Genomic DNA, 13,729 nt, shown 5'->3' with positions numbered 1-13,729 from the left:
CTGGACTAAAGCATTCCTTGCATAGCCTCTAACATCATAACATAACTGAGCTGCTAGCAGCAAGCTAACCAATACCTTTCTGAAATGAGAATGACATGTGCTTATCTGCTCAATCAGTGCTCAATCAGGCTCGATCAGGCGAGATTTAGAAAAGGTGGAAAGGGTCCAAGTGGATGCCCCTTCCTTTTTAGGGTGGGTCCTGCTGACTATCATAGGATTGCTTGTAAAAGTGGCCAGGGTCAGAGGAAAAGCTGCCAACACTTCTTAGCGTTCTCTATAGATGCAGCCATTTTCTGTGACTGTAATTTCGGCCTTTTCCCAGAAGTCTCTATTCTGCCTATGCAAATTAACAAAAGCAGTGCTTATTCCTCACTTGCTCAAATGTCCTTCCTGTCCAGAAAGCTCTGATTAAGCATGCTTATTTTCTTTTTCTGGGATATTTTAAATTGTTTCGCTGTCCAGTCTGTGGCAGTAGAAAGCTGCTTATGATGCCAGGTTTTGATGAATCCCCAAGGTACAAGTACAGAGGAATATATCAGTCTCTAGGATATGGAACTTTTAGCTAACACATCACAATATGTGATGCTTGCCAAGAAAACACTACATTCTGGAGCGCTGATGATCAGAACATTCTGCTCCTGAAGGATAGAAAAGACAGCTTGATTGAAATAAAGTCTGTTTATATTGACGCTCTCTCTCTCCCTATATATACATACATGCGTACACACACACACACAGGTATGTCATGCATTTCTTCAGATTTGTTTCAACCATTTACCATTTATTGGAGAATCCCTACTTTTCAAGTGACTGCAAATGAAGTCATCTCTGGCACTTTTTGTGCAAAGTAAGAGACACACATGACACCTTTTTATAAAAGTCATCAGTTTCTTTGTTACTGTGTACTTTCAAAGCATGGGGCTTTCACACGTCAGGTAAACCTGATTACCACTACACAACAAAAGCAGATGCAGCTTTCTTATCTATGTCGTGATAGAACAGTTGTGAATTGAGTAGAAGAAGGGCCCTGATGTGATACTTATTACATGCAGCCTGTAAGATAGTCAAACATGCAGGCTAAGAAGGAAGATGCAAATATCAATGTATTAGAAAAACACCTAAAGGCGAGTGATATGCTTTCATTCATGCATGGCTAGGAAAAATCGCCATACTGTTGCAAACATTCTTACACCACCAACTGGAAATAAATGATTCTGACATTAAACGTAAAGGTGACAATGCATTTGTATCATCACCTTGAGAAGGATCATCTTGGAATTGAGCCGAGGGCCTCTGCACTCAAAGCCAGAAACACTCCACTAAAATAAGATTCCTGTTGGTGCCAACAATTCTCCATGTTAATGCTTGTTCTAGGTGAGCAGTGAACCGATTGCAGGGCTCTTTTGAAAGCAAGGTCTGAGAACCAACAGATACATCCACACGCCGATTACTTTAGTGTTTTGAGAGAATTCCCTTTCTTGGAACGAGATTGCATGAAATAATCTTCAGGGCTTGGACAATTCCATGGCAAAACGGCACCTATCAACATTGTAGCCAACACAATATAACAACTGTTTCTGCCCGGTTTCGAACAGGGGACCTTTCGCGTGTGAGGCGAACGTGATAACCACTACACTACAGAAACAGATACCTACAGTTGATTTTTCTGTAATTAAACTGCTCCGAACTGGCTATTCCATGGGCCTCTGGCTTTAGATTTCTTTCATGCAACCTGCCCGACATCCCTAGCTGAACGCTCGTACATGCCATGCAAGACCAGATGTTTGGTATTAGCTCAGACTGGGCAGGGCTGAAGCATGAGACTCTAGCAAAGAATTATCCACTACTGCAAAGAAAAAATTGATGTTGGTTTTGAAACGCAAACTTCAAAACAACTTGAAAAGAGTACCAAGAAAAGGGCTCGTCCGGGATTTGAACCCGGGACCTCTCGCACCCAAAGCGAGAATCATACCCCTAGACCAACGAGCCCTCAAAATCCTCTTACCTCTCAAAAGCTAATACCGGCTCTAAGCCCGCAATGAAGATCATGCTGGTATCTTTATGATGCTTGGTCTGTGAATACGCATGAAAGTCAGTCTCAACTTACCCTTTCTCAAACGATAGCACTATCATTTACAAGTGTCTCCTTTTATTCCGTCCCAGCTTTGGACACGTCTTACAGGAAGTCAGCCCTTATTTATATATTTCTTCAGTGGCTGAAGCTTAATGAGAAAGAGTAACAAGTTGTTCATAACAACATAAGAAACACATTGTGCATTTTCTCTTAAATACTCCTTCACTTTGTGCCAAAAGAAATACCAAGGTGAATACCTAGGCCACAGATTCAAGCTAAAGATCTTCCTGCTGAATGCAAGGCGCAATAAAAACTGCATATCGCTGGACTAAAGCATTCCTTGCATAGCCTCTAACATCATAACATAACTGAGCTGCTAGCAGCAAGCTAACCAATACCTTTCTGAAATGAGAATGACATGTGCTTATCTGCTCAATCAGTGCTCAATCAGGCTCGATCAGGCGAGATTTAGAAAAGGTGGAAAGGGTCCAAGTGGATGCCCCTTCCTTTTTAGGGTGGGTCCTGCTGACTATCATAGGATTGCTTGTAAAAGTGGCCAGGGTCAGAGGAAAAGCTGCCAACACTTCTTAGCGTTCTCTATAGATGCAGCCATTTTCTGTGACTGTAATTTCGGCCTTTTCCCAGAAGTCTCTATTCTGCCTATGCAAATTAACAAAAGCAGTGCTTATTCCTCACTTGCTCAAATGTCCTTCCTGTCCAGAAAGCTCTGATTAAGCATGCTTATTTTCTTTTTCTGGGATATTTTAAATTGTTTCGCTGTCCAGTCTGTGGCAGTAGAAAGCTGCTTATGATGCCAGGTTTTGATGAATCCCCAAGGTACAAGTACAGAGGAATATATCAGTCTCTAGGATATGGAACTTTTAGCTAACACATCACAATATGTGATGCTTGCCAAGAAAACACTACATTCTGGAGCGCTGATGATCAGAACATTCTGCTCCTGAAGGATAGAAAAGACAGCTTGATTGAAATAAAGTCTGTTTATATTGACGCTCTCTCTCTCCCTATATATACATACATGCGTACACACACACACACAGGTATGTCATGCATTTCTTCAGATTTGTTTCAACCATTTACCATTTATTGGAGAATCCCTACTTTTCAAGTGACTGCAAATGAAGTCATCTCTGGCACTTTTTGTGCAAAGTAAGAGACACACATGACACCTTTTTATAAAAGTCATCAGTTTCTTTGTTACTGTGTACTTTCAAAGCATGGGGCTTTCACACGTCAGGTAAACCTGATTACCACTACACAACAAAAGCAGATGCAGCTTTCTTATCTATGTCGTGATAGAACAGTTGTGAATTGAGTAGAAGAAGGGCCCTGATGTGATACTTATTACATGCAGCCTGTAAGATAGTCAAACATGCAGGCTAAGAAGGAAGATGCAAATATCAATGTATTAGAAAAACACCTAAAGGCGAGTGATATGCTTTCATTCATGCATGGCTAGGAAAAATCGCCATACTGTTGCAAACATTCTTACACCACCAACTGGAAATAAATGATTCTGACATTAAACGTAAAGGTGACAATGCATTTGTATCATCACCTTGAGAAGGATCATCTTGGAATTGAGCCGAGGGCCTCTGCACTCAAAGCCAGAAACACTCCACTAAAATAAGATTCCTGTTGGTGCCAACAATTCTCCATGTTAATGCTTGTTCTAGGTGAGCAGTGAACCGATTGCAGGGCTCTTTTGAAAGCAAGGTCTGAGAACCAACAGATACATCCACACGCCGATTACTTTAGTGTTTTGAGAGAATTCCCTTTCTTGGAACGAGATTGCATGAAATAATCTTCAGGGCTTGGACAATTCCATGGCAAAACGGCACCTATCAACATTGTAGCCAACACAATATAACAACTGTTTCTGCCCGGTTTCGAACCGGGGACCTTTCGCGTGTGAGGCGAACGTGATAACCACTACACTACAGAAACAGATACCTACAGTTGATTTTTCTGTAATTAAACTGCTCCGAACTGGCTATTCCATGGGCCTCTGGCTTTAGATTTCTTTCATGCAACCTGCCCGACATCCCTAGCTGAACGCTCGTACATGCCATGCAAGACCAGATGTTTGGTATTAGCTCAGACTGGGCAGGGCTGAAGCATGAGACTCTAGCAAAGAATTATCCACTACTGCAAAGAAAAAATTGATGTTGGTTTTGAAACGCAAACTTCAAAACAACTTGAAAAGAGTACCAAGAAAAGGGCTCGTCCGGGATTTGAACCCGGGACCTCTCGCACCCAAAGCGAGAATCATACCCCTAGACCAACGAGCCCTCAAAATCCTCTTACCTCTCAAAAGCTAATACCGGCTCTAAGCCCGCAATGAAGATCATGCTGGTATCTTTATGATGCTTGGTCTGTGAATACGCATGAAAGTCAGTCTCAACTTACCCTTTCTCAAACGATAGCACTATCATTTACAAGTGTCTCCTTTTATTCCGTCCCAGCTTTGGACACGTCTTACAGGAAGTCAGCCCTTATTTATATATTTCTTCAGTGGCTGAAGCTTAATGAGAAAGAGTAACAAGTTGTTCATAACAACATAAGAAACACATTGTGCATTTTCTCTTAAATACTCCTTCACTTTGTGCCAAAAGAAATACCAAGGTGAATACCTAGGCCACAGATTCAAGCTAAAGATCTTCCTGCTGAATGCAAGGCGCAATAAAAACTGCATATCGCTGGACTAAAGCATTCCTTGCATAGCCTCTAACATCATAACATAACTGAGCTGCTAGCAGCAAGCTAACCAATACCTTTCTGAAATGAGAATGACATGTGCTTATCTGCTCAATCAGTGCTCAATCAGGCTCGATCAGGCGAGATTTAGAAAAGGTGGAAAGGGTCCAAGTGGATGCCCCTTCCTTTTTAGGGTGGGTCCTGCTGACTATCATAGGATTGCTTGTAAAAGTGGCCAGGGTCAGAGGAAAAGCTGCCAACACTTCTTAGCGTTCTCTATAGATGCAGCCATTTTCTGTGACTGTAATTTCGGCCTTTTCCCAGAAGTCTCTATTCTGCCTATGCAAATTAACAAAAGCAGTGCTTATTCCTCACTTGCTCAAATGTCCTTCCTGTCCAGAAAGCTCTGATTAAGCATGCTTATTTTCTTTTTCTGGGATATTTTAAATTGTTTCGCTGTCCAGTCTGTGGCAGTAGAAAGCTGCTTATGATGCCAGGTTTTGATGAATCCCCAAGGTACAAGTACAGAGGAATATATCAGTCTCTAGGATATGGAACTTTTAGCTAACACATCACAATATGTGATGCTTGCCAAGAAAACACTACATTCTGGAGCGCTGATGATCAGAACATTCTGCTCCTGAAGGATAGAAAAGACAGCTTGATTGAAATAAAGTCTGTTTATATTGACGCTCTCTCTCTCCCTATATATACATACATGCATACACACACACACACAGGTATGTCATGCATTTCTTCAGATTTGTTTCAACCATTTACCATTTATTGGAGAATCCCTACTTTTCAAGTGACTGCAAATGAAGTCATCTCTGGCACTTTTTGTGCAAAGTAAGAGACACACATGACACCTTTTTATAAAAGTCATCGGTTTCTTTGTTACTGTGTACTTTCAAAGCATGGGGCTTTCACACGTCAGGTAAACCTGATTACCACTACACAACAAAAGCAGATGCAGCTTTCTTATCTATGTCGTGATAGAACAGTTGTGAATTGAGTAGAAGAAGGGCCCTGATGTGATACTTATTACATGCAGCCTGTAAGATAGTCAAACATGCAGGCTAGGAAGGAAGATGCAAATATCAATGTATTAGAAAAACACCTAAAGGCGAGTGATATGCTTTCATTCATGCATGGCTAGGAAAAATCGCCATACTGTTGCAAACATTCTTACACCACCAACTGGAAATAAATGATTCTGACATTAAACGTAAAGGTGACAATGCATTTGTATCATCACCCTGAGAAGGATCATCTTGGAATTGAGCCGAGGGCCTCTGCACTCAAAGCCAGAAACACTCCACTAAAATAAGATTCCTGTTGGTGCCAACAATTCTCCATGTTAATGCTTGTTCTAGGTGAGCAGTGAACCGATTGCAGGGCTCTTTTGAAAGCAAGGTCTGAGAACCAACAGATACATCCACACGCCGATTACTTTAGTGTTTTGAGAGAATTCCCTTTCTTGGAACGAGATTGCATGAAATAATCTTCAGGGCTTGGACAATTCCATGGCAAAACGGCACCTATCAACATTGTAGCCAACACAATATAACAACTGTTTCTGCCCGGTTTCGAACCGGGGACCTTTCGCGTGTGAGGCGAACGTGATAACCACTACACTACAGAAACAGATACCTACAGTTGATTTTTCTGTAATGAAACTGCTCCGAACTGGCTATTCCATGGGCCTCTGGCTTTAGATTTCTTTCATGCAACCTGCCCGACATCCCTAGCTGAACGCTCGTACATGCCATGCAAGACCAGATGTTTGGTATTAGCTCAGACTGGGCAGGGCTGAAGCATGAGACTCTAGCAAAGAATTATCCACTACTGCAAAGAAAAAATTGATGTTGGTTTTGAAACGCAAACTTCAAAACAACTTGAAAAGAGTACCAAGAAAAGGGCTCGTCCGGGATTTGAACCCGGGACCTCTCGCACCCAAAGCGAGAATCATACCCCTAGACCAACGAGCCCTCAAAATCCTCTTACCTCTCAAAAGCTAATACCGGCTCTAAGCCCGCAATGAAGATCATGCTGGTATCTTTATGATGCTTGGTCTGTGAATACGCATGAAAGTCAGTCTCAACTTACCCTTTCTCAAACGATAGCACTATCATTTACAAGTGTCTCCTTTTATTCCGTCCCAGCTTTGGACACGTCTTACAGGAAGTCAGCCCTTATTTATATATTTCTTCAGTGGCTGAAGCTTAATGAGAAAGAGTAACAAGTTGTTCATAACAACATAAGAAACACATTGTGCATTTTCTCTCAAATACTCCTTCACTTTGTGCCAAAAGAAATACCAAGGTGAATACCTAGGCCACAGATTCAAGCTAAAGATCTTCCTGCTGAATGCAAGGCGCATTAAAAACTGCATATCGCTGGACTAAAGCATTCCTTGCATAGCCTCTAACATCATAACATAACTGAGCTGCTAGCAGCAAGCTAACCAATACCTTTCTGAAATGAGAATGACATGTGCTTATCTGCTCAATCAGTGCTCAATCAGGCTCGATCAGGCGAGATTTAGAAAAGGTGGAAAGGGTCCAAGTGGATGCCCCTTCCTTTTTAGGGTGGGTCCTGCTGACTATCATAGGATTGCTTGTAAAAGTGGCCAGGGTCAGAGGAAAAGCTGCCAACACTTCTTAGCGTTCTCTATAGATGCAGCCATTTTCTGTGACTGTAATTTCGGCCTTTTCCCAGAAGTCTCTATTCTGCCTATGCAAATTAACAAAAGCAGTGCTTATTCCTCACTTGCTCAAATGTCCTTCCTGTCCAGAAAGCTCTGATTAAGCATGCTTATTTTCTTTTTCTGGGATATTTTAAATTGTTTCGCTGTCCAGTCTGTGGCAGTAGAAAGCTGCTTATGATGCCAGGTTTTGATGAATCCCCAAGGTACAAGTACAGAGGAATATATCAGTCTCTAGGATATGGAACTTTTAGCTAACACATCACAATATGTGATGCTTGCCAAGAAAACACTACATTCTGGAGCGCTGATGATCAGAACATTCTGCTCCTGAAGGATAGAAAAGACAGCTTGATTGAAATAAAGTCTGTTTATATTGACGCTCTCTCTCTCCCTATATATACATACATGCGTACACACACACACACAGGTATGTCATGCATTTCTTCAGATTTGTTTCAACCATTTACCATTTATTGGAGAATCCCTACTTTTCAAGTGACTGCAAATGAAGTCATCTCTGGCACTTTTTGTGCAAAGTAAGAGACACACATGACACCTTTTTATAAAAGTCATCAGTTTCTTTGTTACTGTGTACTTTCAAAGCATGGGGCTTTCACACGTCAGGTAAACCTGATTACCACTACACAACAAAAGCAGATGCAGCTTTCTTATCTATGTCGTGATAGAACAGTTGTGAATTGAGTAGAAGAAGGGCCCTGATGTGATACTTATTACATGCAGCCTGTAAGATAGTCAAACATGCAGGCTAAGAAGGAAGATGCAAATATCAATGTATTAGAAAAACACCTAAAGGCGAGTGATATGCTTTCATTCATGCATGGCTAGGAAAAATCGCCATACTGTTGCAAACATTCTTACACCACCAACTGGAAATAAATGATTCTGACATTAAACGTAAAGGTGACAATGCATTTGTATCATCACCTTGAGAAGGATCATCTTGGAATTGAGCCGAGGGCCTCTGCACTCAAAGCCAGAAACACTCCACTAAAATAAGATTCCTGTTGGTGCCAACAATTCTCCATGTTAATGCTTGTTCTAGGTGAGCAGTGAACCGATTGCAGGGCTCTTTTGAAAGCAAGGTCTGAGAACCAACAGATACATCCACACGCCGATTACTTTAGTGTTTTGAGAGAATTCCCTTTCTTGGAACGAGATTGCATGAAATAATCTTCAGGGCTTGGACAATTCCATGGCAAAACGGCACCTATCAACATTGTAGCCAACACAATATAACAACTGTTTCTGCCCGGTTTCGAACCGGGGACCTTTCGCGTGTGAGGCGAACGTGATAACCACTACACTACAGAAACAGATACCTACAGTTGATTTTTCTGTAATTAAACTGCTCCGAACTGGCTATTCCATGGGCCTCTGGCTTTAGATTTCTTTCATGCAACCTGCCCGACATCCCTAGCTGAACGCTCGTACATGCCATGCAAGACCAGATGTTTGGTATTAGCTCAGACTGGGCAGGGCTGAAGCATGAGACTCTAGCAAAGAATTATCCACTACTGCAAAGAAAAAATTGATGTTGGTTTTGAAACGCAAACTTCAAAACAACTTGAAAAGAGTACCAAGAAAAGGGCTCGTCCGGGATTTGAACCCGGGACCTCTCGCACCCAAAGCGAGAATCATACCCCTAGACCAACGAGCCCTCAAAATCCTCTTACCTCTCAAAAGCTAATACCGGCTCTAAGCCCGCAATGAAGATCATGCTGGTATCTTTATGATGCTTGGTCTGTGAATACGCATGAAAGTCAGTCTCAACTTACCCTTTCTCAAACGATAGCACTATCATTTACAAGTGTCTCCTTTTATTCCGTCCCAGCTTTGGACACGTCTTACAGGAAGTCAGCCCTTATTTATATATTTCTTCAGTGGCTGAAGCTTAATGAGAAAGAGTAACAAGTTGTTCATAACAACATAAGAAACACATTGTGCATTTTCTCTTAAATACTCCTTCACTTTGTGCCAAAAGAAATACCAAGGTGAATACCTAGGCCACAGATTCAAGCTAAAGATCTTCCTGCTGAATGCAAGGCGCAATAAAAACTGCATATCGCTGGACTAAAGCATTCCTTGCATAGCCTCTAACATCATAACATAACTGAGCTGCTAGCAGCAAGCTAACCAATACCTTTCTGAAATGAGAATGACATGTGCTTATCTGCTCAATCAGTGCTCAATCAGGCTCGATCAGGCGAGATTTAGAAAAGGTGGAAAGGGTCCAAGTGGATGCCCCTTCCTTTTTAGGGTGGGTCCTGCTGACTATCATAGGATTGCTTGTAAAAGTGGCCAGGGTCAGAGGAAAAGCTGCCAACACTTCTTAGCGTTCTCTATAGATGCAGCCATTTTCTGTGACTGTAATTTCGGCCTTTTCCCAGAAGTCTCTATTCTGCCTATGCAAATTAACAAAAGCAGTGCTTATTCCTCACTTGCTCAAATGTCCTTCCTGTCCAGAAAGCTCTGATTAAGCATGCTTATTTTCTTTTTCTGGGATATTTTAAATTGTTTCGCTGTCCAGTCTGTGGCAGTAGAAAGCTGCTTATGATGCCAGGTTTTGATGAATCCCCAAGGTACAAGTACAGAGGAATATATCAGTCTCTAGGATATGGAACTTTTAGCTAACACATCACAATATGTGATGCTTGCCAAGAAAACACTACATTCTGGAGCGCTGATGATCAGAACATTCTGCTCCTGAAGGATAGAAAAGACAGCTTGATTGAAATAAAGTCTGTTTATATTGACGCTCTCTCTCTCCCTATATATACATACATGCATACACACACACACACAGGTATGTCATGCATTTCTTCAGATTTGTTTCAACCATTTACCATTTATTGGAGAATCCCTACTTTTCAAGTGACTGCAAATGAAGTCATCTCTGGCACTTTTTGTGCAAAGTAAGAGACACACATGACACCTTTTTATAAAAGTCATCGGTTTCTTTGTTACTGTGTACTTTCAAAGCATGGGGCTTTCACACGTCAGGTAAACCTGATTACCACTACACAACAAAAGCAGATGCAGCTTTCTTATCTATGTCGTGATAGAACAGTTGTGAATTGAGTAGAAGAAGGGCCCTGATGTGATACTTATTACATGCAGCCTGTAAGATAGTCAAACATGCAGGCTAGGAAGGAAGATGCAAATATCAATGTATTAGAAAAACACCTAAAGGCGAGTGATATGCTTTCATTCATGCATGGCTAGGAAAAATCGCCATACTGTTGCAAACATTCTTACACCACCAACTGGAAATAAATGATTCTGACATTAAACGTAAAGGTGAGAATGCATTTGTATCATCACCTTGAGAAGGATCATCTTGGAATTGAGCCGAGGGCCTCTGCACTCAAAGCCAGAAACACTCCACTAAAATAAGATTCCTGTTGGTGCCAACAATTCTCCATGTTAATGCTTGTTCTAGGTGAGCAGTGAACCGATTACAGGGCTCTTTTGAAAGCAAGGTCTGAGAACCAACAGATACATCCACACGCCGATTACTTTAGTGTTTTGAGAGAATTCCCTTTCTTGGAACGAGATTGCATGAAATAATCTTCAGGGCTTGGACAATTCCATGGCAAAACGGCACCTATCAACATTGTAGCCAACACAATATAACAACTGTTTCTGCCCGGTTTCGAACCGGGGACCTTTCGCGTGTGAGGCGAACTTGATAACCACTACACTACAGAAACAGATACCTACAGTTGATTTTTCTGTAATGAAACTGCTCCGAACTGGCTATTCCATGGGCCTCTGGCTTTAGATTTCTTTCATGCAACCTGCCCGACATCCCTAGCTGAACGCTCGTACATGCCATGCAAGACCAGATGTTTGGTATTAGCTCAGACTGGGCAGGGCTGAAGCATGAGACTCTAGCAAAGAATTATCCACTACTGCAAAGAAAAAATTGATGTTGGTTTTGAAACGCAAACTTCAAAACAACTTGAAAAGAGTACCAAGAAAAGGGCTCGTCCGGGATTTGAACCCGGGACCTCTCGCACCCAAAGCGAGAATCATACCCCTAGACCAACGAGCCCTCAAAATCCTCTTACCTCTCAAAAGCTAATACCGGCTCTAAGCCCGCAATGAAGATCATGCTGGTATCTTTATGATGCTTGGTCTGTGAATACGCATGAAAGTCAGTCTCAACTTACCCTTTCTCAAACGATAGCACTATCATTTACAAGTGTCTCCTTTTATTCCGTCCCAGCTTTGGACACGTCTTACAGGAAGTCAGCCCTTATTTATATATTTCTTCAGTGGCTGAAGCTTAATGAGAAAGAGTAACAAGTTGTTCATAACAACATAAGAAACACATTGTGCATTTTCTCTCAAATACTCCTTCACTTTGTGCCAAAAGAAATACCAAGGTGAATACCTAGGCCACAGATTCAAGCTAAAGATCTTCCTGGTGAACGCAAGGCGCAATAAAAACTGCATATCGCTGGACTAAAGCATTCCTTGCATAGCCTCTAACATCATAACATAACTGAGCTGCTAGCAGCAAGCTAACCAATACCTTTCTGAAATGAGAATGACATGTGCTTATCTGCTCAATCAGTGCTCAATCAGGCTCGATCAGGCGAGATTTAGAAAAGGTGGAAAGGGTCCAAGTGGATGCCCCTTCCTTTTTAGGGTGGGTCCTGCTGACTATCATAGGATTGCTTGTAAAAGTGGCCAGGGTCAGAGGAAAAGCTGCCAACACTTCTTAGCGTTCTCTATAGATGCAGCCATTTTCTGTGACTGTAATTTCGGCCTTTTCCCAGAAGTCTCTATTCTGCCTATGCAAATTAACAAAAGCAGTGCTTATTCCTCACTTGCTCAAATGTCCTTCCTGTCCAGAAAGCTCTGATTAAGCATGCTTATTTTCTTTTTCTGGGATATTTTAAATTGTTTCGCTGTCCAGTCTGTGGCAGTAGAAAGCTGCTTATGATGCCAGGTTTTGATGAATCCCCAAGGTACAAGTACAGAGGAATATATCAGTCTCTAGGATATGGAACTTTTAGCTAACACATCACAATATGTGATGCTTGCCAAGAAAACACTACATTCTGGAGCGCTGATGATCAGAACATTCTGCTCCTGAAGGATAGAAAAGACAGCTTGATTGAAATAAAGTCTGTTTATATTGACGCTCTCTCTCTCCCTATATATACATACATGCGTACACACACACACACAGGTATGTCATGCATTTCTTCAGATTTGTTTCAACCATTTACCATTTATTGGAGAATCCCTACTTTTCAAGTGACTGCAAATGAAGTCATCTCTGGCACTTTTTGTGCAAAGTAAGAGACACACATGACACCTTTTTATAAAAGTCATCAGTTTCTTTGTTACTGTGTACTTTCAAAGCATGGGGCTTTCACACGTCAGGTAAACCTGATTACCACTACACAACAAAAGCAGATGCAGCTTTCTTATCTATGTCGTGATAGAACAGTTGTGAATTGAGTAGAAGAAGGGCCCTGATGTGATACTTATTACATGCAGCCTGTAAGATAGTCAAACATGCAGGCTAAGAAGGAAGATGCAAATATCAATGTATTAGAAAAACACCTAAAGGCGAGTGATATGCTTTCATTCATGCATGGCTAGGAAAAATCGCCATACTGTTGCAAACATTCTTACACCACCAACTGGAAATAAATGATTCTGACATTAAACGTAAAGGTGACAATGCATTTGTATCATCACCTTGAGAAGGATCATCTTGGAATTGAGCCGAGGGCCTCTGCACTCAAAGCCAGAAACACTCCACTAAAATAAGATTCCTGTTGGTGCCAACAATTCTCCATGTTAATGCTTGTTCTAGGTGAGCAGTGAACCGATTGCAGGGCTCTTTTGAAAGCAAGGTCTGAGAACCAACAGATACATCCACACGCCGATTACTTTAGTGTTTTGAGAGAATTCCCTTTCTTGGAACGAGATTGCATGAAATAATCTTCAGGGCTTGGACAATTCCATGGCAAAACGGCACCTATCAACATTGTAGCCAACACAATATAACAACTGTTTCTGCCCGGTTTCGAACCGGGGACCTTTCGCGTGTGAGGCGAACGTGATAACCACTACACTACAGAAACAGATACCTACAGTTGATTTTTCTGTAATGAAACTGCTCCGAACTGGCTATTCCATGGGCCTCTGGCTTTAGATTTCTTTCATGCAACCTGCCCGACATC

General features: G+C 41.6%; 9 non-coding genes across 9 annotated transcripts; all 9 read right to left on the bottom strand.

The window, feature by feature from the left end:
- Positions 1-1,917: 1,917 nt before the first annotated feature.
- Positions 1,918-1,989, bottom strand: TRNAP-UGG (transfer RNA proline (anticodon UGG)). The gene has a single exon. It is a non-coding gene; the product is annotated as a tRNA-Pro (tRNA).
- A 1,980-nt stretch (positions 1,990-3,969) lies between these two features.
- TRNAV-CAC (transfer RNA valine (anticodon CAC)) lies at positions 3,970-4,042 on the bottom strand. Its single transcript has one exon. It is a non-coding gene; the product is annotated as a tRNA-Val (tRNA).
- Positions 4,043-4,314: 272 nt separating this feature from the next.
- TRNAP-UGG (transfer RNA proline (anticodon UGG)) lies at positions 4,315-4,386 on the bottom strand. The gene has a single exon. It is a non-coding gene; the product is annotated as a tRNA-Pro (tRNA).
- Positions 4,387-6,366: 1,980 nt separating this feature from the next.
- TRNAV-CAC (transfer RNA valine (anticodon CAC)) lies at positions 6,367-6,439 on the bottom strand. The gene has a single exon. It is a non-coding gene; the product is annotated as a tRNA-Val (tRNA).
- Positions 6,440-6,711: 272 nt separating this feature from the next.
- TRNAP-UGG (transfer RNA proline (anticodon UGG)) lies at positions 6,712-6,783 on the bottom strand. Its single transcript has one exon. It is a non-coding gene; the product is annotated as a tRNA-Pro (tRNA).
- A 1,980-nt stretch (positions 6,784-8,763) lies between these two features.
- On the bottom strand, positions 8,764-8,836 carry TRNAV-CAC (transfer RNA valine (anticodon CAC)). The gene has a single exon. It is a non-coding gene; the product is annotated as a tRNA-Val (tRNA).
- Positions 8,837-9,108: 272 nt separating this feature from the next.
- On the bottom strand, positions 9,109-9,180 carry TRNAP-UGG (transfer RNA proline (anticodon UGG)). The gene has a single exon. It is a non-coding gene; the product is annotated as a tRNA-Pro (tRNA).
- A 2,325-nt stretch (positions 9,181-11,505) lies between these two features.
- On the bottom strand, positions 11,506-11,577 carry TRNAP-UGG (transfer RNA proline (anticodon UGG)). The gene has a single exon. It is a non-coding gene; the product is annotated as a tRNA-Pro (tRNA).
- A 1,980-nt stretch (positions 11,578-13,557) lies between these two features.
- On the bottom strand, positions 13,558-13,630 carry TRNAV-CAC (transfer RNA valine (anticodon CAC)). Its single transcript has one exon. It is a non-coding gene; the product is annotated as a tRNA-Val (tRNA).
- Between the last annotated feature and the right edge of the window lie 99 nt (positions 13,631-13,729).

This window comes from Triturus cristatus, chromosome 8 (assembly GCF_964204655.1).
Source record: "Triturus cristatus chromosome 8, aTriCri1.1, whole genome shotgun sequence".
In the NCBI taxonomy this organism is placed as follows: Eukaryota; Metazoa; Chordata; class Amphibia; order Caudata; family Salamandridae; genus Triturus; species Triturus cristatus.
Note: the sequence above shows the minus strand (reverse complement) of the source record. Positions and strands in the feature narration are given on the sequence as shown.